We start from the raw sequence: 21,863 nt of genomic DNA, 5'->3' as shown, positions 1-21,863 counted from the left end.
ATTAAGCAGTAACTGCCGGAGAAAATACACAAAAAAAACTATAAAGTGTAGGCATTGGTGGTATAGTGGTGAGCATAGCTGCCTTCCAAGCAGTTGACCCGGGTTCGATTCCCGGCCAACGCATGAAATAGGTATTTTTTTTTGTTTTAAGCTTTTTGTGAACAAACTCTGAAAATCCTTCTGCTGATCTTGCATTGTTTGTACTAATTTAGCTGAAACGTAGAACGCAGAAAAAGTAGAGATGCTTTGTAGGTGTTGGTGTTATATTGATTTGTAAAGGTGCCTTCCAAAACGGTAACCCTGCTTCATGTTCTGGCAATCGCTACTTGTGATTTTTAAAACTTTTGTAAAACTCTCTGCAAACCCTTGTGCTCATTTTCCAATTTTGGAACCCGTGGCAAAAGTAAAATAATTTCTTGTATTTTGTGTTTTTTAATCTTTTTGTGAACACTTACTGCATTCAATTATACTGATCTTTCTTTCATGACACGCTATTAAGCAGTAACTGCCGGAGAAAATACACAAAAAAAACTATAAAGTGTAGGCGTTGGTGGTATAGTGGTGAGCATAGCTGCCTTCCAAGCAGTTGACCCGGGTTCGATTCCCGGCCAACGCATGAAATAGGTATTTTTTTTTGTTTTAAGCTTTTTGTGAACAAACTCTGAAAATCCTTTTGCTGATCTTGCATTGTTTGTACTAATTTAGCTGAAACGTAGAACGCAGAAAAAGTAGAGATGCTTTGTAGGTGTTGGTGTTATATTGATTTGTAAAGGTGCCTTCCAAAACGGTAACCCTGCTTCATGTTCTGGCAATCGCTACTTGTGATTTTTAAAACTTTTGTAAAACTCTCTGCAAACCCTTGTGCTCATTTTCCAATTTTGGAACCCGTGGCAAAAGTAAAATAATTTCTTGTATTTTGTGTTTTTTAATCTTTTTGTGAACACTTACTGCATTCAATTATACTGATCTTTCTTTCATGACACGCTATTAAGCAGTAACTGCCGGAGAAAATACACAAAAAAAACTATAAAGTGTAGGCGTTGGTGGTATAGTGGTGAGCATAGCTGCCTTCCAAGCAGTTGACCCGGGTTCGATTCCCGGCCAACGCATGAAATAGGTATTTTTTTTTGTTTTAAGCTTTTTGTGAACAAACTCTGAAAATCCTTTTGCTGATCTTGCATTGTTTGTACTAATTTAGCTGAAACGTAGAACGCAGAAAAAGTAGAGATGCTTTGTAGGTGTTGGTGTTATATTGATTTGTAAAGGTGCCTTCCAAAACGGTAACCCTGCTTCATGTTCTGGCAATCGCTACTTGTGATTTTTAAAACTTTTGTAAAACTCTCTGCAAACCCTTGTGCTCATTTTCCAATTTTGGAACCCGTGGCAAAAGTAAAATAATTTCTTGTATTTTGTGTTTTTTAATCTTTTTGTGAACACTTACTGCATTCAATTATACTGATCTTTCTTTCATGACACGCTATTAAGCAGTAACTGCCGGAGAAAATACACAAAAAAAACTATAAAGTGTAGGCGTTGGTGGTATAGTGGTGAGCATAGCTGCCTTCCAAGCAGTTGACCCGGGTTCGATTCCCGGCCAACGCATGAAATAGGTATTTTTTTTTGTTTTAAGCTTTTTGTGAACAAACTCTGAAAATCCTTTTGCTGATCTTGCATTGTTTGTACTAATTTAGCTGAAACGTAGAACGCAGAAAAAGTAGAGATGCTTTGTAGGTGTTGGTGTTATATTGATTTGTAAAGGTGCCTTCCAAAACGGTAACCCTGCTTCATGTTCTGGCAATCGCTACTTGTGATTTTTAAAACTTTTGTAAAACTCTCTGCAAACCCTTGTGCTCATTTTCCAATTTTGGAACCCGTGGCAAAAGTAAAATAATTTCTTGTATTTTGTGTTTTTTAATCTTTTTGTGAACACTTACTGCATTCAATTATACTGATCTTTCTTTCATGACACGCTATTAAGCAGTAACTGCCGGAGAAAATACACAAAAAAAACTATAAAGTGTAGGCGTTGGTGGTATAGTGGTGAGCATAGCTGCCTTCCAAGCAGTTGACCCGGGTTCGATTCCCGGCCAACGCATGAAATAGGTATTTTTTTTTGTTTTAAGCTTTTTGTGAACAAACTCTGAAAATCCTTTTGCTGATCTTGCATTGTTTGTACTAATTTAGCTGAAACGTAGAACGCAGAAAAAGTAGAGATGCTTTGTAGGTGTTGGTGTTATATTGATTTGTAAAGGTGCCTTCCAAAACGGTAACCCTGCTTCATGTTCTGGCAATCGCTACTTGTGATTTTTAAAACTTTTGTAAAACTCTCTGCAAACCCTTGTGCTCATTTTCCAATTTTGGAACCCGTGGCAAAAGTAAAATAATTTCTTGTATTTTGTGTTTTTTAATCTTTTTGTGAACACTTACTGCATTCAATTATACTGATCTTTCTTTCATGACACGCTATTAAGCAGTAACTGCCGGAGAAAATACACAAAAAAAACTATAAAGTGTAGGCGTTGGTGGTATAGTGGTGAGCATAGCTGCCTTCCAAGCAGTTGACCCGGGTTCGATTCCCGGCCAACGCATGAAATAGGTATTTTTTTTTGTTTTAAGCTTTTTGTGAACAAACTCTGAAAATCCTTTTGCTGATCTTGCATTGTTTGTACTAATTTAGCTGAAACGTAGAACGCAGAAAAAGTAGAGATGCTTTGTAGGTGTTGGTGTTATATTGATTTGTAAAGGTGCCTTCCAAAACGGTAACCCTGCTTCATGTTCTGGCAATCGCTACTTGTGATTTTTAAAACTTTTGTAAAACTCTCTGCAAACCCTTGTGCTCATTTTCCAATTTTGGAACCCGTGGCAAAAGTAAAATAATTTCTTGTATTTTGTGTTTTTTAATCTTTTTGTGAACACTTACTGCATTCAATTATACTGATCTTTCTTTCATGACACGCTATTAAGCAGTAACTGCCGGAGAAAATACACAAAAAAAACTATAAAGTGTAGGCGTTGGTGGTATAGTGGTGAGCATAGCTGCCTTCCAAGCAGTTGACCCGGGTTCGATTCCCGGCCAACGCATGAAATAGGTATTTTTTTTTGTTTTAAGCTTTTTGTGAACAAACTCTGAAAATCCTTTTGCTGATCTTGCATTGTTTGTACTAATTTAGCTGAAACGTAGAACGCAGAAAAAGTAGAGATGCTTTGTAGGTGTTGGTGTTATATTGATTTGTAAAGGTGACTTCCAAAACGGTAACCCTGCTTCATGTTCTGGCAATCGCTACTTGTGATTTTTAAAACTTTTGTAAAACTCTCTGCAAACCCTTGTGCTCATTTTCCAATTTTGGAACCCGTGGCAAAAGTAAAATAATTTCTTGTATTTTGTGTTTTTTAATCTTTTTGTGAACACTTACTGCATTCAATTATACTGATCTTTCATTCATGACACGCTATTAAGCAGTTACTGCCGGAGAAGTTACACAAAAAAAAATCTAAAGTGTAGGCGTTGGTGGTATAGTGGTGAGCATAGCTGCCTTCCAAGCAGTTAACCCGGGTTCGATTCCCGGCCAACGCATGAAATAGGTTGTTTTTTTTGTTTTAAGCTTTTTGTGAACAAACTCTGCAAATCCTTCTGCTGATCTTGCATTGTTTGTACTAATTTAGCTGAAACGTAGAACGCAGAAAAAGTAGAGATGCTTTGTACGTGTTGGTGTTATATTGATTTGTAAAGGTGCCTTCCAAAACGGTAACCCTGCTTCATGTTCTGGCAATCGCTACTTGTGATTTTTAAAACTTTTGTAAAACTCTCTGCAAACCCTTGTGCTCATTTTCCAATTTTGGAACCCGTGGCAAAAGTAAAATAATTTCTTGTATTTTGTGTTTTTTAATCTTTTTGTGAACACTTACTGCATTCAATTATACTGATCTTTCATTCATGACACGCTATTAAGCAGTTACTGCCGGAGAAGTTACACAAAAAAAACTATAAAGTGTAGGCGTTGGTGGTATAGTGGTGAGCATAGCTGCCTTCCAAGCAGTTAACCCGGGTTCGATTCCCGGCCAACGCATGAAATAGGTTGTTTTTTTTGTTTTAAGCTTTTTGTGAACAAACTCTGCAAATCCTTCTGCTGATCTTGCATTGTTTGTACTAATTTAGCTGAAACGTAGAACGCAGAAAAAGTAGAGATGCTTTGTACGTGTTGGTGTTATATTGATTTGTAAAGGTGCCTTCCAAAACGGTAACCCTGCTTCATGTTCTGGCAATCGCTACTTGTGATTTTTAAAACTTTTGTAAAACTCTCTGCAAACCCTTGTGCTCATTTTCCAATTTTGGAACCCGTGGCAAAAGTAAAATAATTTCTTGTATTTTGTGTTTTTTAATCTTTTTGTGAACACTCACTGCATTCAATTATACTGATCTTTCATTCATGACACGCTATTAAGCAGTAACTGCCGGAGAAGTTACACAAAAAAAACTATAAAGTGTAGGCATTGGTGGTATAGTGGTGAGCATAGCTGCCTTCCAAGCAGTTGACCCGGGTTCGATTCCCGGCCAACGCATGAAATAGGTTGTTTTTTTTGTTTTAAGCTTTTTGTGAACAAACTCTGCAAATCCTTCTGCTGATCTTGCATTGTTTGTACTAATTTAGCTGAAACGTAGAACGCAGAAAAAGTAGAGATGCTTTGTAGGTGTTGGTGTTATATTGATTTGTAAAGGTGACTTCCAAAACGGTAACCCTGCTTCATGTTCTGGCAATCGCTACTTGTGATTTTTAAAACTTTTGTAAAACTCTCTGCAAACCCTTGTGCTCATTTTCCAATTTTGGAACCCGTGGCAAAAGTAAAATAATTTCTTGTATTTTGTGTTTTTTAATCTTTTTGTGAACACTTACTGCATTCAATTATACTGATCTTTCATTCATGACACGCTATTAAGCAGTTACTGCCGGAGAAGTTACACAAAAAAAAATCTAAAGTGTAGGCGTTGGTGGTATAGTGGTGAGCATAGCTGCCTTCCAAGCAGGTAACCCGGGTTCGATTCCCGGCCAACGCATGAAATAGGTTGTTTTTTTTGTTTTAAGCTTTTTGTGAACAAACTCTGCAAATCCTTCTGCTGATCTTGCATTGTTTGTACTAATTTAGCTGAAACGTAGAACGCAGAAAAAGTAGAGATGCTTTGTACGTGTTGGTGTTATATTGATTTGTAAAGGTGCCTTCCAAAACGGTAACCCTGCTTCATGTTCTGGCAATCGCTACTTGTGATTTTTAAAACTTTTGTAAAACTCTCTGCAAACCCTTGTGCTCATTTTCCAATTTTGGAACCCGTGGCAAAAGTAAAATAATTTCTTGTATTTTGTGTTTTTTAATCTTTTTGTGAACACTTACTGCATTCAATTATACTGATCTTTCATTCATGACACGCTATTAAGCAGTTACTGCCGGAGAAGTTACACAAAAAAAACTATAAAGTGTAGGCGTTGGTGGTATAGTGGTGAGCATAGCTGCCTTCCAAGCAGTTAACCCGGGTTCGATTCCCGGCCAACGCATGAAATAGGTTGTTTTTTTTGTTTTAAGCTTTTTGTGAACAAACTCTGCAAATCCTTCTGCTGATCTTGCATTGTTTGTACTAATTTAGCTGAAACGTAGAACGCAGAAAAAGTAGAGATGCTTTGTACGTGTTGGTGTTATATTGATTTGTAAAGGTGCCTTCCAAAACGGTAACCCTGCTTCATGTTCTGGCAATCGCTACTTGTGATTTTTAAAACTTTTGTAAAACTCTCTGCAAACCCTTGTGCTCATTTTCCAATTTTGGAACCCGTGGCAAAAGTAAAATAATTTCTTGTATTTTGTGTTTTTTAATCTTTTTGTGAACACTCACTGCATTCAATTATACTGATCTTTCATTCATGACACGCTATTAAGCAGTAACTGCCGGAGAAGTTACACAAAAAAAACTATAAAGTGTAGGCATTGGTGGTATAGTGGTGAGCATAGCTGCCTTCCAAGCAGTTGACCCGGGTTCGATTCCCGGCCAACGCATGAAATAGGTTGTTTTTTTTGTTTTAAGCTTTTTGTGAACAAACTCTGCAAATCCTTCTGCTGATCTTGCATTGTTTGTACTAATTTAGCTGAAACGTAGAACGCAGAAAAAGTAGAGATGCTTTGTAGGTGTTGGTGTTATATTGATTTGTAAAGGTGACTTCCAAAACGGTAACCCTGCTTCATGTTCTGGCAATCGCTACTTGTGATTTTTAAAACTTTTGTAAAACTCTCTGCAAACCCTTGTGCTCATTTTCCAATTTTGGAACCCGTGGCAAAAGTAAAATAATTTCTTGTATTTTGTGTTTTTTAATCTTTTTGTGAACACTTACTGCATTCAATTATACTGATCTTTCATTCATGACACGCTATTAAGCAGTAACTGCCGGAGAAAATACACAAAAAAAACTATAAAGTGTAGGCGTTGGTGGTATAGTGGTGAGCATAGCTGCCTTCCAAGCAGTTGACCCGGGTTCGATTCCCGGCCGACGCATGAAATAGGTATTTTTTTTTTTGTTTTAAGCTTTTTGTGAACAAACTCTGCAAATCCTTCTGCTGATCTTGCATTGTTTGTACTAATTTAGCTGAAACGTAGAACGCAGAAAAAGTAGAGATGCTTTGTAGGTGTTGGTGTTATATTGATTTGTAAAGGTGACTTCCAAAACGGTAACCCTGCTTCATGTTCTGGCAATCGCTACTTGTGATTTTTAAAACTTTTGTAAAACTCTCTGCAAACCCTTGTGCTCATTTTCCAATTTTGGAACCCGTGGCAAAAGTAAAATAATTTCTTGTATTTTGTGTTTTTTAATCTTTTTGTGAACACTTACTGCATTCAATTATACTGATCTTTCATTCATGACACGCTATTAAGCAGTTACTGCCGGAGAAGTTACACAAAAAAAAATCTAAAGTGTAGGCGTTGGTGGTATAGTGGTGAGCATAGCTGCCTTCCAAGCAGGTAACCCGGGTTCGATTCCCGGCCAACGCATGAAATAGGTTGTTTTTTTTGTTTTAAGCTTTTTGTGAACAAACTCTGCAAATCCTTCTGCTGATCTTGCATTGTTTGTACTAATTTAGCTGAAACGTAGAACGCAGAAAAAGTAGAGATGCTTTGTACGTGTTGGTGTTATATTGATTTGTAAAGGTGCCTTCCAAAACGGTAACCCTGCTTCATGTTCTGGCAATCGCTACTTGTGATTTTTAAAACTTTTGTAAAACTCTCTGCAAACCCTTGTGCTCATTTTCCAATTTTGGAACCCGTGGCAAAAGTAAAATAATTTCTTGTATTTTGTGTTTTTTAATCTTTTTGTGAACACTTACTGCATTCAATTATACTGATCTTTCATTCATGACACGCTATTAAGCAGTTACTGCCGGAGAAGTTACACAAAAAAAACTATAAAGTGTAGGCGTTGGTGGTATAGTGGTGAGCATAGCTGCCTTCCAAGCAGTTAACCCGGGTTCGATTCCCGGCCAATGCATGAAATAGGTTGTTTTTTTTGTTTTAAGCTTTTTGTGAACAAACTCTGCAAATCCTTCTGCTGATCTTGCATTGTTTGTACTAATTTAGCTGAAACGTAGAACGCAGAAAAAGTAGAGATGCTTTGTACGTGTTGGTGTTATATTGATTTGTAAAGGTGCCTTCCAAAACGGTAACCCTGCTTCATGTTCTGGCAATCGCTACTTGTGATTTTTAAAACTTTTGTAAAACTCTCTGCAAACCCTTGTGCTCATTTTCCAATTTTGGAACCCGTGGCAAAAGTAAAATAATTTCTTGTATTTTGTGTTTTTTAATCTTTTTGTGAACACTTACTGCATTCAATTATACTGATCTTTCATTCATGACACGCTATTAAGCAGTAACTGCCGGAGAAAATACACAAAAAAAACTCTAAAGTGTAGGCGTTGGTGGTATAGTGGTGAGCATAGCTGCCTTCCAAGCAGTTGACCCGGGTTCGATTCCCGGCCAACGCATGACATAGGTATTTTTTTTTTGTTTTAAGCTTTTTGTGAACAAACTCTGCAAATCCTTCTGCTGATCTTGCATTGTTTGTACTAATTTAGCTGAAACGTAGAACGCAGAAAAAGTAGAGATGCTTTGTAGGTGTTGGTGTTATATTGATTTGTAAAGGTGCCTTCCAAAACGGTAACCCTGCTTCATGTTCTGGCAATCGCTACTTGTGATTTTTAAAACTTTTGTAAAACTCTCTGCAAACCCTTGTGCTCATTTTCCAATTTTGGAACCCGTGGCAAAAGTAAAATAATTTCTTGTATTTTGTGTTTTTTAATCTTTTTGTGAACACTTACTGCATTCAATTATACTGATCTTTCATTCATGACACGCTATTAAGCAGTAACTGCCGGAGAAAATACACAAAAAAAACTATAAAGTGTAGGCGTTGGTGGTATAGTGGTGAGCATAGCTGCCTTCCAAGCAGTTGACCCGGGTTCGATTCCCGGCCAACGCATGACATAGGTATTTTTTTTTTGTTTTAAGCTTTTTGTGAACAAACTCTGCAAATCCTTCTGCTGATCTTGCATTGTTTGTACTAATTTAGCTGAAACGTAGAACGCAGAAAAAGTAGAGATGCTTTGTAGGTGTTGGTGTTATATTGATTTGTAAAGGTGCCTTCCAAAACGGTAACCCTGCTTCATGTTCTGGCAATCGCTACTTGTGATTTTTAAAACTTTTGTAAAACTCTCTGCAAACCCTTGTGCTCATTTTCCAATTTTGGAACCCGTGGCAAAAGTAAAATAATTTCTTGTATTTTGTGTTTTTTAATCTTTTTGTGAACACTTACTGCATTCAATTATACTGATCTTTCATTCATGACACGCTATTAAGCAGTAACTGCCGGAGAAAATACACAAAAAAAACTATAAAGTGTAGGCGTTGGTGGTATAGTGGTGAGCATAGCTGCCTTCCAAGCAGTTGACCCGGGTTCGATTCCCGGCCGACGCATGAAATAGGTATTTTTTTTTTTGTTTTAAGCTTTTTGTGAACAAACTCTGCAAATCCTTCTGCTGATCTTGCATTGTTTGTACTAATTTAGCTGAAACGTAGAACGCAGAAAAAGTAGAGATGCTTTGTAGGTGTTGGTGTTATATTGATTTGTAAAGGTGCCTTCCAAAACGGTAACCCTGCTTCATGTTCTGGCAATCGCTACTTGTGATTTTTAAAACTTTTGTAAAACTCTCTGCAAACCCTTGTGCTCATTTTCCAATTTTGGAACCCGTGGCAAAAGTAAAATAATTTCTTGTATTTTGTGTTTTTTAATCTTTTTGTGAACACTTACTGCATTCAATTATACTGATCTTTCATTCATGACGCGCTATTAAGCAGTAACTGCCGGAGAAAATACACAAAAAAAACTATAAAGTGTAGGCGTTGGTGGTATAGTGGTGAGCATAGCTGCCTTCCAAGCAGTTGACCCGGGTTCGATTCCCGGCCGACGCATGAAATAGGTATTTTTTTTTTTGTTTTAAGCTTTTTGTGAACAAACTCTGCAAATCCTTCTGCTGATCTTGCATTGTTTGTACTAATTTAGCTGAAACGTAGAACGCAGAAAAAGTAGAGATGCTTTGTAGGTGTTGGTGTTATATTGATTTGTAAAGGTGACTTCCAAAACGGTAACCCTGCTTCATGTTCTGGCAATCGCTACTTGTGATTTTTAAAACTTTTGTAAAACTCTCTGCAAACCCTTGTGCTCATTTTCCAATTTTGGAACCCGTGGCAAAAGTAAAATAATTTCTTGTATTTTGTGTTTTTTAATCTTTTTGTGAACACTTACTGCATTCAATTATACTGATCTTTCATTCATGACACGCTATTAAGCAGTTACTGCCGGAGAAGTTACACAAAAAAAACTCTAAAGTGTAGGCGTTGGTGGTATAGTGGTGAGCATAGCTGCCTTCCAAGCAGTTAACCCGGATTCGATTCCTGGCCAACGCATGAAATAGGTTGTTTTTTTTGTTTTAAGCTTTTTGTGAACAAACTCTGCAAATCCTTCTGCTGATCTTGCATTGTTTGTACTAATTTAGCTGAAACGTAGAACGCAGAAAAAGTAGAGATGCTTTGTACGTGTTGGTGTTATATTGATTTGTAAAGGTGCCTTCCAAAACGGTAACCCTGCTTCATGTTCTGGCAATCGCTACTTGTGATTTTTAAAACTTTTGTAAAACTCTCTGCAAACCCTTGTGCTCATTTTCCAATTTTGGAACCCGTGGCAAAAGTAAAATAATTTCTTGTATTTTGTGTTTTTTAATCTTTTTGTGAACACTTACTGCATTCAATTATACTGATCTTTCATTCATGACACGCTATTAAGCAGTTACTGCCGGAGAAGTTACACAAAAAAAACTCTAAAGTGTAGGCGTTGGTGGTATAGTGGTGAGCATAGCTGCCTTCCAAGCAGTTAACCCGGGTTCGATTCCTGGCCAACGCATGAAATAGGTTGTTTTTTTTGTTTTAAGCTTTTTGTGAACAAACTCTGCAAATCCTTCTGCTGATCTTGCATTGTTTGTACTAATTTAGCTGAAACGTAGAACGCAGAAAAAGTAGAGATGCTTTGTACGTGTTGGTGTTATATTGATTTGTAAAGATGCCTTCCAAAACGGTAACCCTGCTTCATGTTCTGGCAATCGCTACTTGTGATTTTTAAAACTTTTGTAAAACTCTCTGCAAACCCTTGTGCTCATTTTCCAATTTTGGAACCCGTGGCAAAAGTAAAATAATTTCTTGTATTTTGTGTTTTTTAATCTTTTTGTGAACACTTACTGCATTCAATTATACTGATCTTTCATTCATGACACGCTATTAAGCAGTAACTGCCGGAGAAAATACACAAAAAAAACTATAAAGTGTAGGCGTTGGTGGTATAGTGGTGAGCATAGCTGCCTTCCAAGCAGTTGACCCGGGTTCGATTCCCGGCCAACGCATGACATAGGTATTTTTTTTTTGTTTTAAGCTTTTTGTGAACAAACTCTGCAAATCCTTCTGCTGATCTTGCATTGTTTGTACTAATTTAGCTGAAACGTAGAACGCAGAAAAAGTAGAGATGCTTTGTAGGTGTTGGTGTTATATTGATTTGTAAAGGTGCCTTCCAAAACGGTAACCCTGCTTCATGTTCTGGCAATCGCTACTTGTGATTTTTAAAACTTTTGTAAAACTCTCTGCAAACCCTTGTGCTCATTTTCCAATTTTGGAACCCATGGCAAAAGTAAAATAATTTCTTGTATTTTGTGTTTTTTAATCTTTTTGTGAACACTTACTGCATTCAATTATACTGATCTTTCATACATGACACGCTATTAAGCAGTAACTGCCGGAGAAAATACACAAAAAAAACTATAAAGTGTAGGTGTTGGTGGTATAGTGGTGAGCATAGCTGCCTTCCAAGCAGTTGACCCGGGTTCGATTCCCGGCCGACGCATGAAATAGGTATTTTTTTTTTGTTTTAAGCTTTTTGTGAACAAACTCTGCAAATCCTTCTGCTGATCTTGCATTGTTTGTACTAATTTAGCTGAAACGTAGAACGCAGAAAAAGTAGAGATGCTTTGTAGGTGTTGGTGTTATATTGATTTGTAAAGGTGCCTTCCAAAACGGTAACCCTGCTTCATGTTCTGGCAATCGCTACTTGTGATTTTTAAAACTTTTGTAAAACTCTCTGCAAACCCTTGTGCTCATTTTCCAATTTTGGAACCCGTGGCAAAAGTAAAATAATTTCTTGTATTTTGTGTTTTTTAATCTTTTTGTGAACACTTACTGCATTCAATTATACTGATCTTTCATTCATGACGCGCTATTAAGCAGTAACTGCCGGAGAAAATACACAAAAAAAACTATAAAGTGTAGGCGTTGGTGGTATAGTGGTGAGCATAGCTGCCTTCCAAGCAGTTGACCCGGGTTCGATTCCCGGCCGACGCATGAAATAGGTATTTTTTTTTTTGTTTTAAGCTTTTTGTGAACAAACTCTGCAAATCCTTCTGCTGATCTTGCATTGTTTGTACTAATTTAGCTGAAACGTAGAACGCAGAAAAAGTAGAGATGCTTTGTAGGTGTTGGTGTTATATTGATTTGTAAAGGTGCCTTCCAAAACGGTAACCCTGCTTCATGTTCTGGCAATCGCTACTTGTGATTTTTAAAACTTTTGTAAAACTCTCTGCAAACCCTTGTGCTCATTTTCCAATTTTGGAACCCGTGGCAAAAGTAAAATAATTTCTTGTATTTTGTGTTTTTTAATCTTTTTGTGAACACTTACTGCATTCAATTATACTGATCTTTCATTCATGACGCGCTATTAAGCAGTAACTGCCGGAGAAAATACACAAAAAAAACTATAAAGTGTAGGCGTTGGTGGTATAGTGGTGAGCATAGCTGCCTTCCAAGCAGTTGACCCGGGTTCGATTCCCGGCCGACGCATGAAATAGGTATTTTTTTTTTTGTTTTAAGCTTTTTGTGAACAAACTCTGCAAATCCTTCTGCTGATCTTGCATTGTTTGTACTAATTTAGCTGAAACGTAGAACGCAGAAAAAGTAGAGATGCTTTGTAGGTGTTGGTGTTATATTGATTTGTAAAGGTGACTTCCAAAACGGTAACCCTGCTTCATGTTCTGGCAATCGCTACTTGTGATTTTTAAAACTTTTGTAAAACTCTCTGCAAACCCTTGTGCTCATTTTCCAATTTTGGAACCCGTGGCAAAAGTAAAATAATTTCTTGTATTTTGTGTTTTTTAATCTTTTTGTGAACACTTACTGCATTCAATTATACTGATCTTTCATTCATGACACGCTATTAAGCAGTTACTGCCGGAGAAGTTACACAAAAAAAACTCTAAAGTGTAGGCGTTGGTGGTATAGTGGTGAGCATAGCTGCCTTCCAAGCAGTTAACCCGGGTTCGATTCCTGGCCAACGCATGAAATAGGTTGTTTTTTTTGTTTTAAGCTTTTTGTGAACAAACTCTGCAAATCCTTCTGCTGATCTTGCATTGTTTGTACTAATTTAGCTGAAACGTAGAACGCAGAAAAAGTAGAGATGCTTTGTACGTGTTGGTGTTATATTGATTTGTAAAGGTGCCTTCCAAAACGGTAACCCTGCTTCATGTTCTGGCAATCGCTACTTGTGATTTTTAAAACTTTTGTAAAACTCTCTGCAAACCCTTGTGCTCATTTTCCAATTTTGGAACCCGTGGCAAAAGTAAAATAATTTCTTGTATTTTGTGTTTTTTAATCTTTTTGTGAACACTTACTGCATTCAATTATACTGATCTTTCATTCATGACACGCTATTAAGCAGTTACTGCCGGAGAAGTTACACAAAAAAAACTCTAAAGTGTAGGCGTTGCTGGTATAGTGGTGAGCATAGCTGCCTTCCAAGCAGTTAACCCGGGTTCGATTCCCGGCCAACGCATGAAATAGGTTGTTTTTTTTGTTTTAAGCTTTTTGTGAACAAACTCTGCAAATCCTTCTGCTGATCTTGCATTGTTTGTACTAATTTAGCTGAAACGTAGAACGCAGAAAAAGTAGAGATGCTTTGTACGTGTTGGTGTTATATTGATTTGTAAAGGTGCCTTCCAAAACGGTAACCCTGCTTCATGTTCTGGCAATCGCTACTTGTGATTTTTAAAACTTTTGTAAAACTCTCTGCAAACCCTTGTGCTCATTTTCCAATTTTGGAACCCGTGGCAAAAGTAAAATAATTTCTTGTATTTTGTGTTTTTTAATCTTTTTGTGAACACTTACTGCATTCAATTATACTGATCTTTCATTCATGACACGCTATTAAGCAGTAACTGCCGGAGAAAATACACAAAAAAAACTATAAAGTGTAGGCGTTGGTGGTATAGTGGTGAGCATAGCTGCCTTCCAAGCAGTTGACCCGGGTTCGATTCCCGGCCAACGCAAGAAATAGGTATTTTTTTTTTGAGTTAAGCTTTTTGTGAACAAACTCTGCAAATCCTTCTGCTGATCTTGCATTGTTTGTACTAATTTAGCTGAAACGTAGAACGCAGAAAAAGTAGAGATGCTTTGTAGGTGTTGGTGTTATATTGATTTGTAAAGGTGACTTCCAAAACGGTAACCCTGCTTCATGTTCTGGCAATCGCTACTTGTGATTTTTAAAACTTTTGTAAAACTCTCTGCAAACCCTTGTGCTCATTTTCCAATTTTGGAACCCGTGGCAAAAGTAAAATAATTTCTTGTATTTTGTGTTTTTTAATCTTTTTGTGAACACTTACTGCATTCAATTATACTGATCTTTCATTCATGACACGCTATTAAGCAGTAACTGCCGGAGAAAATACACAAAAAAAACTATAAAGTGTAGGCGTTGGTGGTATAGTGGTGAGCATAGCTGCCTTCCAAGCAGTTGACCCGGGTTCGATTCCCGGCCAACGCATGACATAGGTATTTTTTTTTTGTTTTAAGCTTTTTGTGAACAAACTCTGCAAATCCTTCTGCTGATCTTGCATTGTTTGTACTAATTTAGCTGAAACGTAGAACGCAGAAAAAGTAGAGATGCTTTGTAGGTGTTGGTGTTATATTGATTTGTAAAGGTGCCTTCCAAAACGGTAACCCTGCTTCATGTTCTGGCAATCGCTACTTGTGATTTTTAAAACTTTTGTAAAACTCTCTGCAAACCCTTGTGCTCATTTTCCAATTTTGGAACCCATGGCAAAAGTAAAATAATTTCTTGTATTTTGTGTTTTTTAATCTTTTTGTGAACACTTACTGCATTCAATTATACTGATCTTTCATTCATGACACGCTATTAAGCAGTAACTGCCGGAGAAAATACACAAAAAAAACTATAAAGTGTAGGTGTTGGTGGTATAGTGGTGAGCATAGCTGCCTTCCAAGCAGTTGACCCGGGTTCGATTCCCGGCCGACGCATGAAATAGGTATTTTTTTTTTTGTTTTAAGCTTTTTGTGAACAAACTCTGCAAATCCTTCTGCTGATCTTGCATTGTTTGTACTAATTTAGCTGAAACGTAGAACGCAGAAAAAGTAGAGATGCTTTGTAGGTGTTGGTGTTATATTGATTTGTAAAGGTGCCTTCCAAAACGGTAACCCTGCTTCATGTTCTGGCAATCGCTACTTGTGATTTTTAAAACTTTTGTAAAACTCTCTGCAAACCCTTGTGCTCATTTTCCAATTTTGGAACCCGTGGCAAAAGTAAAATAATTTCTTGTATTTTGTGTTTTTTAATCTTTTTGTGAACACTTACTGCATTCAATTATACTGATCTTTCATTCATGACGCGCTATTAAGCAGTAACTGCCGGAGAAAATACACAAAAAAAACTATAAAGTGTAGGCGTTGGTGGTATAGTGGTGAGCATAGCTGCCTTCCAAGCAGTTGACCCGGGTTCGATTCCCGGCCGACGCATGAAATAGGTATTTTTTTTTTTGTTTTAAGCTTTTTGTGAACAAACTCTGCAAATCCTTCTGCTGATCTTGCATTGTTTGTACTAATTTAGCTGAAACGTAGAACGCAGAAAAAGTAGAGATGCTTTGTAGGTGTTGGTGTTATATTGATTTGTAAAGGTGACTTCCAAAACGGTAACCCTGCTTCATGTTCTGGCAATCGCTACTTGTGATTTTTAAAACTTTTGTAAAACTCTCTGCAAACCCTTGTGCTCATTTTCCAATTTTGGAACCCGTGGCAAAAGTAAAATAATTTCTTGTATTTTGTGTTTTTTAATCTTTTTGTGAACACTTACTGCATTCAATTATACTGATCTTTCATTCATGACACGCTATTAAGCAGTTACTGCCGGAGAAGTTACACAAAAAAAACTCTAAAGTGTAGGCGTTGGTGGTATAGTGGTGAGCATAGCTGCCTTCCAAGCAGTTAACCCGGGTTCGATTCCTGGCCAATGCATGAAATAGGTTGTTTTTTTTGTTTTAAGCTTTTTGTGAACAAACTCTGCAAATCCTTCTGCTGATCTTGCATTGTTTGTACTAATTTAGCTGAAACGTAGAACGCAGAAAAAGTAGAGATGCTTTGTACGTGTTGGTGTTATATTGATTTGTAAAGGTGCCTTCCAAAACGGTAACCCTGCTTCATGTTCTGGCAATCGCTACTTGTGATTTTTAAAACTTTTGTAAAACTCTCTGCAAACCCTTGTGCTCATTTTCCAATTTTGGAACCCGTGGCAAAAGTAAAATAATTTCTTGTATTTTGTGTTTTTTAATCTTTTTGTGAACACTTACTGCATTCAATTATACTGATCTTTCATTCATGACACGCTATTAAGCAGTTACTGCCGGAGAAGTTACACAAAAAAAACTCTAAAGTGTAGGCGTTGCTGGTATAGTGGTGAGCATAGCTGCCTTCCAAGCAGTTAACCCGGGTTCGATTCCCGGCCAACGCATGAAATAGGTTGTTTTTTTTGTTTTAAGCTTTTTGTGAACAAACTCTGCAAATCCTTCTGCTGATCTTGCATTGTTTGTACTAATTTAGCTGAAACGTAGAACGCAGAAAAAGTAGAGATGCTTTGTACGTGTTGGTGTTATATTGATTTGTAAAGGTGCCTTCCAAAACGGTAACCCTGCTTCATGTTCTGGCAATCGCTACTTGTGATTTTTAAAACTTTTGTAAAACTCTCTGCAAACCCTTGTGCTCATTTTCCAATTTTCGAACCCGTGGCAAAAGTAAAATAATTTCTTGTATTTTGTGTTTTTTAATCTTTTTGTGAACACTTACTGCATTCAATTATACTGATCTTTCATTCATGACACGCTATTAAGCAGTAACTGCCGGAGAAAATACACAAAAAAAACTATAAAGTGTAGGCGTTGGTGGTATAGTGGTGAGCATAGCTGCCTTCCAAGCAGTTGACCCGGGTTCGATTCCCGGCCAACGCATGAAATAGGTATTTTTTTTTTGTTTTAAGCTTTTTGTGAACAAACTCTGCAAATCCTTCTGCTGATCTTGCATTGTTTGTACTAATTTAGCTGAAACGTAGAACGCAGAAAAAGTAGAGATGCTTTGTAGGTGTTGGTGTTATATTGATTTGTAAAGGTGCCTTCCAAAACGGTAACCCTGCTTCATGTTCTGGCAATCGCTACTTGTGATTTTTAAAACTTTTGTAAAACTCTCTGCAAACCCTTGTGCTCATTTTCCAATTTTGGAACCCATGGCAAAAGTAAAATAATTTCTTGTATTTTGTGTTTTTTAATCTTTTTGTGAACACTTACTGCATTCAATTATACTGATCTTTCATTCATGACACGCTATTAAGCAGTAACTGCCGGAGAAAATACACAAAAAAAACTATAAAGTGTAGGTGTTGGTGGTATAGTGGTGAGCATAGCTGCCTTCCAAGCAGTTGACCCGGGTTCGATTCCCGGCCGACGCATGAAATAGGTATTTTTTTTTTTGTTTTAAGCTTTTTGTGAACAAACTCTGCAAATCCTTCTGCTGATCTTGCATTGTTTGTACTAATTTAGCTGAAACGTAGAACGCAGAAAAAGTAGAGATGCTTTGTAGGTGTTGGTGTTATATTGATTTGTAAAGGTGCCTTCCAAAACGGTAACCCTGCTTCATGTTCTGGCAATCGCTACTTGTGATTTTTAAAACTTTTGTAAAACTCTCTGCAAACCCTTGTGCTCATTTTCCAATTTTGGAACCCGTGGCAAAAGTAAAATAATTTCTTGTATTTTGTGTTTTTTAATCTTTTTGTGAACACTTACTGCATTCAATTATACTGATCTTTCATTCATGACACGCTATTAAGCAGTTACTGCCGGAGAAGTTACACAAAAAAAACTCTAAAGTGTAGGCGTTGGTGGTATAGTGGTGAGCATAGCTGCCTTCCAAGCAGTTAACCCGGGTTCGATTCCTGGCCAACGCATGAAATAGGTTGTTTTTTTTGTTTTAAGCTTTTTGTGAACAAACTCTGCAAATCCTTCTGCTGATCTTGCATTGTTTGTACTAATTTAGCTGAAACGTAGAACGCAGAAAAAGTAGAGATGCTTTGTAGGTGTTGGTGTTATATTGATTTGTAAAGGTGCCTTCCAAAACGGTAACCCTGCTTCATGTTCTGGCAATCGCTACTTGTGATTTTTAAAACTTTTGTAAAACTCTCTGCAAACCCTTGTGCTCATTTTCCAATTTTGGAACCCATGGCAAAAGTAAAATAATTTCTTGTATTTTGTGTTTTTTAATCTTTTTGTGAACACTTACTGCATTCAATTATACTGATCTTTCATTCATGACACGCTATTAAGCAGTAACTGCCGGAGAAAATACACAAAAAAAACTATAAAGTGTAGGTGTTGGTGGTATAGTGGTGAGCATAGCTGCCTTCCAAGCAGTTGACCCGGGTTCGATTCCCGGCCGACGCATGAAATAGGTATTTTTTTTTTTGTTTTAAGCTTTTTGTGAACAAACTCTGCAAATCCTTCTGCTGATCTTGCATTGTTTGTACTAATTTAGCTGAAACGTAGAACGCAGAAAAAGTAGAGATGCTTTGTAGGTGTTGGTGTTATATTGATTTGTAAAGGTGCCTTCCAAAACGGTAACCCTGCTTCATGTTCTGGCAATCGCTACTTGTGATTTTTAAAACTTTTGTAAAACTCTCTGCAAACCCTTGTGCTCATTTTCCAATTTTGGAACCCGTGGCAAAAGTAAAATAATTTCTTGTATTTTGTGTTTTTTAATCTTTTTGTGAACACTTACTGCATTCAATTATACTGATCTTTCATTCATGACACGCTATTAAGCAGTTACTGCCGGAGAAGTTACACAAAAAAAACTCTAAAGTGTAGGCGTTGGTGGTATAGTGGTGAGCATAGCTGCCTTCCAAGCAGTTAACCCGGGTTCGATTCCTGGCCAACGCATGAAATAGGTTGTTTTTTTTGTTTTAAGCTTTTTGTGAACAAACTCTGCAAATCCTTCTGCTGATCTTGCATTGTTTGTACTAATTTAGCTGAAACGTAGAACGCAGAAAAAGTAGAGATGCTTTGTAGGTGTTGGTGTTATATTGATTTGTAAAGGTGCCTTCCAAAACGGTAACCCTGCTTCATGTTCTGGCAATCGCTACTTGTGATTTTTAAAACTTTTGTAAAACTCTCTGCAAACCCTTGTGCTCATTTTCCAATTTTGGAACCCATGGCAAAAGTAAAATAATTTCTTGTATTTTGTGTTTTTTAATCTTTTTGTGAACACTTACTGCATTCAATTATACTGATCTTTCATTCATGACACGCTATTAAGCAGTAACTGCCGGAGAAAATACACAAAAAAAACTATAAAGTGTAGGTGTTGGTGGTATAGTGGTGAGCATAGCTGCCTTCCAAGCAGTTGACCCGGGTTCGATTCCCGGCCGACGCATGAAATAGGTATTTTTTTTTTTGTTTTAAGCTTTTTGTGAACAAACTCTGCAAATCCTTCTGCTGATCTTGCATTGTTTGTACTAATTTAGCTGAAACGTAGAACGCAGAAAAAGTAGAGATGCTTTGTAGGTGTTGGTGTTATATTGATTTGTAAAGGTGCCTTCCAAAACGGTAACCCTGCTTCATGTTCTGGCAATCGCTACTTGTGATTTTTAAAACTTTTGTAAAACTCTCTGCAAACCCTTGTGCTCATTTTCCAATTTTGGAACCCGTGGCAAAAGTAAAATAATTTCTTGTATTTTGTGTTTTTTAATCTTTTTGTGAACACTTACTGCATTCAATTATACTGATCTTTCATTCATGACACGCTATTAAGCAGTTACTGCCGGAGAAGTTACACAAAAAAAACTCTAAAGTGTAGGCGTTGGTGGTATAGTGGTGAGCATAGCTGCCTTCCAAGCAGTTAACCCGGGTTCGATTCCTGGCCAACGCATGAAATAGGTTGTTTTTTTTGTTTTAAGCTTTTTGTGAACAAACTCTGCAAATCCTTCTGCTGATCTTGCATTGTTTGTACTAATTTAGCTGAAACGTAGAACGCAGAAAAAGTAGAGATGCTTTGTAGGTGTTGGTGTTATATTGATTTGTAAAGGTGCCTTCCAAAACGGTAACCCTGCTTCATGTTCTGGCAATCGCTACTTGTGATTTTTAAAACTTTTGTAAAACTCTCTGCAAACCCTTGTGCTCATTTTCCAATTTTGGAACCCATGGCAAAAGTAAAATAATTTCTTGTATTTTGTGTTTTTTAATCTTTTTGTGAACACTTACTGCATTCAATTATACTGATCTTTCATTCATGACACGCTATTAAGCAGTAACTGCCGGAGAAAATACACAAAAAAAACTATAAAGTGTAGGTGTTGGTGGTATAGTGGTGAGCATAGCTGCCTTCCAAGCAGTTGACCCGGGTTCGATTCCCGGCCGACGCATGAAATAGGTATTTTTTTTTTTGTTTTAAGCTTTTTGTGAACAAACTCTGCAAATCCTTCTGCTGATCTTGCATTGTTTGTACTAATTTAGCTGAAACGTAGAACGCAGAAAAAGTAGAGATGCTTTGTAGGTGTTGGTGTTATATTGATTTGTAAAGGTGCCTTCCAAAACGGTAACCCTGCTTCATGTTCTGGCAATCGCTACTTGTGATTTTTAAAACTTTTGTAAAACTCTCTGCAAACCCTTGTGCTCATTTTCCAATTTTGGAACCCGTGGCAAAAGTAAAATAATTTCTTGTATTGTGTGTTTTTTAATCTTTTTGTGAACACTTACTGCATTCAATTATACTGATCTTTCATTCATGACGCGCTATTAAGCAGTAACTGCCGGAGAAAATACACAAAAAAAACTATAAAGTGTAGGCGTTGGTGGTATAGTGGTGAGCATAGCTGCCTTCCAAGCAGTTGACCCGGGTTCGATTCCCGGCCGACGCATGAAATAGGTATTTTTTTTATTGTTTTAAGCTTTTTGTGAACAAACTCTGCAAATCCTTCTGCTGATCTTGCATTGTTTGTACTAATTTAGCTGAAACGTAGAACGCAGAAAAAGTAGAGATGCTTTGTAGGTGTTGGTGTTATATTGATTTGTAAAGGTGACTTCCAAAACGGTAACCCTGCTTCATGTTCTGGCAATCGCTACTTGTGATTTTTAAAACTTTTGTAAAACTCTCTGCAAACCCTTGTGCTCATTTTCCAATTTTGGAACCCGTGGCAAAAGTAAAATAATTTCTTGTATTTTGTGTTTTTTAATCTTTTTGTGAACACTTACTGCATTCAATTATACTGATCTTTCATTCATGACACGCTATTAAGCAGTTACTGCCGGAGAAGTTACACAAAAAAAACTCTAAAGTGTAGGCGTTGGTGGTATAGTGGTGAGCATAGCTGCCTTCCAAGCAGTTAACCCGGGTTCGATTCCTGGCCAACGCATGAAATAGGTTGTTTTTTTTGTTTTAAGCTTTTTGTGAACAAACTCTGCAAATCCTTCTGCTGATCTTGCATTGTTTGTACTAATTTAGCTGAAACGTAGAACGCAGAAAAAGTAGAGATGCTTTGTACGTGTTGGTGTTATATTGATTTGTAAAGGTGCCTTCCAAAACGGTAACCCTGCTTCATGTTCTGGCAATCGCTACTTGTGATTTTTAAAACTTTTGTAAAACTCTCTGCAAACCCTTGTGCTCATTTTCCAATTTTGGAACCCGTGGCAAAAGTAAAATAATTTCTTGTATTTTGTGTTTTTTAATCTTTTTGTGAACACTTACTGCATTCAATTATACTGATCTTTCATTCATGACACGCTATTAAGCAGTTACTGCCGGAGAAGTTACACAAAAAAAACTCTAAAGTGTAGGCGTTGGTGGTATAGTGGTGAGCATAGCTGCCTTCCAAGCAGTTAACCCGGGTTCGATTCCCGGCCAACGCATGAAATAGGTTGTTTTT

General features: G+C 37.2%; 24 non-coding genes across 24 annotated transcripts; all 24 read left to right on the top strand.

Annotated features, from left to right (window-relative positions):
* Positions 1-544: 544 nt before the first annotated feature.
* On the top strand, positions 545-616 carry TRNAG-UCC (transfer RNA glycine (anticodon UCC)). The gene has a single exon. It is a non-coding gene; the product is annotated as a tRNA-Gly (tRNA).
* Positions 617-1,037: 421 nt separating this feature from the next.
* TRNAG-UCC (transfer RNA glycine (anticodon UCC)) lies at positions 1,038-1,109 on the top strand. The gene has a single exon. It is a non-coding gene; the product is annotated as a tRNA-Gly (tRNA).
* A 421-nt stretch (positions 1,110-1,530) lies between these two features.
* Positions 1,531-1,602, top strand: TRNAG-UCC (transfer RNA glycine (anticodon UCC)). The gene has a single exon. It is a non-coding gene; the product is annotated as a tRNA-Gly (tRNA).
* A 421-nt stretch (positions 1,603-2,023) lies between these two features.
* Positions 2,024-2,095, top strand: TRNAG-UCC (transfer RNA glycine (anticodon UCC)). Its single transcript has one exon. It is a non-coding gene; the product is annotated as a tRNA-Gly (tRNA).
* Positions 2,096-2,516: 421 nt separating this feature from the next.
* On the top strand, positions 2,517-2,588 carry TRNAG-UCC (transfer RNA glycine (anticodon UCC)). The gene has a single exon. It is a non-coding gene; the product is annotated as a tRNA-Gly (tRNA).
* A 421-nt stretch (positions 2,589-3,009) lies between these two features.
* Positions 3,010-3,081, top strand: TRNAG-UCC (transfer RNA glycine (anticodon UCC)). Its single transcript has one exon. It is a non-coding gene; the product is annotated as a tRNA-Gly (tRNA).
* Positions 3,082-3,502: 421 nt separating this feature from the next.
* Positions 3,503-3,574, top strand: TRNAG-UCC (transfer RNA glycine (anticodon UCC)). The gene has a single exon. It is a non-coding gene; the product is annotated as a tRNA-Gly (tRNA).
* Positions 3,575-3,995: 421 nt separating this feature from the next.
* TRNAG-UCC (transfer RNA glycine (anticodon UCC)) lies at positions 3,996-4,067 on the top strand. The gene has a single exon. It is a non-coding gene; the product is annotated as a tRNA-Gly (tRNA).
* A 1,407-nt stretch (positions 4,068-5,474) lies between these two features.
* Positions 5,475-5,546, top strand: TRNAG-UCC (transfer RNA glycine (anticodon UCC)). The gene has a single exon. It is a non-coding gene; the product is annotated as a tRNA-Gly (tRNA).
* A 914-nt stretch (positions 5,547-6,460) lies between these two features.
* On the top strand, positions 6,461-6,532 carry TRNAG-UCC (transfer RNA glycine (anticodon UCC)). Its single transcript has one exon. It is a non-coding gene; the product is annotated as a tRNA-Gly (tRNA).
* Positions 6,533-7,448: 916 nt separating this feature from the next.
* TRNAG-UCC (transfer RNA glycine (anticodon UCC)) lies at positions 7,449-7,520 on the top strand. Its single transcript has one exon. It is a non-coding gene; the product is annotated as a tRNA-Gly (tRNA).
* A 421-nt stretch (positions 7,521-7,941) lies between these two features.
* On the top strand, positions 7,942-8,013 carry TRNAG-UCC (transfer RNA glycine (anticodon UCC)). Its single transcript has one exon. It is a non-coding gene; the product is annotated as a tRNA-Gly (tRNA).
* A 422-nt stretch (positions 8,014-8,435) lies between these two features.
* Positions 8,436-8,507, top strand: TRNAG-UCC (transfer RNA glycine (anticodon UCC)). Its single transcript has one exon. It is a non-coding gene; the product is annotated as a tRNA-Gly (tRNA).
* A 422-nt stretch (positions 8,508-8,929) lies between these two features.
* TRNAG-UCC (transfer RNA glycine (anticodon UCC)) lies at positions 8,930-9,001 on the top strand. The gene has a single exon. It is a non-coding gene; the product is annotated as a tRNA-Gly (tRNA).
* Positions 9,002-9,424: 423 nt separating this feature from the next.
* Positions 9,425-9,496, top strand: TRNAG-UCC (transfer RNA glycine (anticodon UCC)). Its single transcript has one exon. It is a non-coding gene; the product is annotated as a tRNA-Gly (tRNA).
* Positions 9,497-10,905: 1,409 nt separating this feature from the next.
* TRNAG-UCC (transfer RNA glycine (anticodon UCC)) lies at positions 10,906-10,977 on the top strand. Its single transcript has one exon. It is a non-coding gene; the product is annotated as a tRNA-Gly (tRNA).
* A 916-nt stretch (positions 10,978-11,893) lies between these two features.
* TRNAG-UCC (transfer RNA glycine (anticodon UCC)) lies at positions 11,894-11,965 on the top strand. Its single transcript has one exon. It is a non-coding gene; the product is annotated as a tRNA-Gly (tRNA).
* Positions 11,966-12,388: 423 nt separating this feature from the next.
* TRNAG-UCC (transfer RNA glycine (anticodon UCC)) lies at positions 12,389-12,460 on the top strand. Its single transcript has one exon. It is a non-coding gene; the product is annotated as a tRNA-Gly (tRNA).
* A 1,409-nt stretch (positions 12,461-13,869) lies between these two features.
* TRNAG-UCC (transfer RNA glycine (anticodon UCC)) lies at positions 13,870-13,941 on the top strand. Its single transcript has one exon. It is a non-coding gene; the product is annotated as a tRNA-Gly (tRNA).
* A 422-nt stretch (positions 13,942-14,363) lies between these two features.
* Positions 14,364-14,435, top strand: TRNAG-UCC (transfer RNA glycine (anticodon UCC)). The gene has a single exon. It is a non-coding gene; the product is annotated as a tRNA-Gly (tRNA).
* Positions 14,436-15,352: 917 nt separating this feature from the next.
* Positions 15,353-15,424, top strand: TRNAG-UCC (transfer RNA glycine (anticodon UCC)). Its single transcript has one exon. It is a non-coding gene; the product is annotated as a tRNA-Gly (tRNA).
* A 1,409-nt stretch (positions 15,425-16,833) lies between these two features.
* On the top strand, positions 16,834-16,905 carry TRNAG-UCC (transfer RNA glycine (anticodon UCC)). The gene has a single exon. It is a non-coding gene; the product is annotated as a tRNA-Gly (tRNA).
* A 3,881-nt stretch (positions 16,906-20,786) lies between these two features.
* TRNAG-UCC (transfer RNA glycine (anticodon UCC)) lies at positions 20,787-20,858 on the top strand. Its single transcript has one exon. It is a non-coding gene; the product is annotated as a tRNA-Gly (tRNA).
* Positions 20,859-21,774: 916 nt separating this feature from the next.
* TRNAG-UCC (transfer RNA glycine (anticodon UCC)) lies at positions 21,775-21,846 on the top strand. The gene has a single exon. It is a non-coding gene; the product is annotated as a tRNA-Gly (tRNA).
* The last annotated feature ends 17 nt before the right edge of the window (positions 21,847-21,863 follow it).

This window comes from Rhinoderma darwinii, chromosome 4 (genome assembly GCF_050947455.1).
Source record: "Rhinoderma darwinii isolate aRhiDar2 chromosome 4, aRhiDar2.hap1, whole genome shotgun sequence".
Classification (NCBI taxonomy): domain Eukaryota; kingdom Metazoa; phylum Chordata; class Amphibia; order Anura; family Rhinodermatidae; genus Rhinoderma; species Rhinoderma darwinii.
Note: the sequence above shows the minus strand (reverse complement) of the source record. Positions and strands in the feature narration are given on the sequence as shown.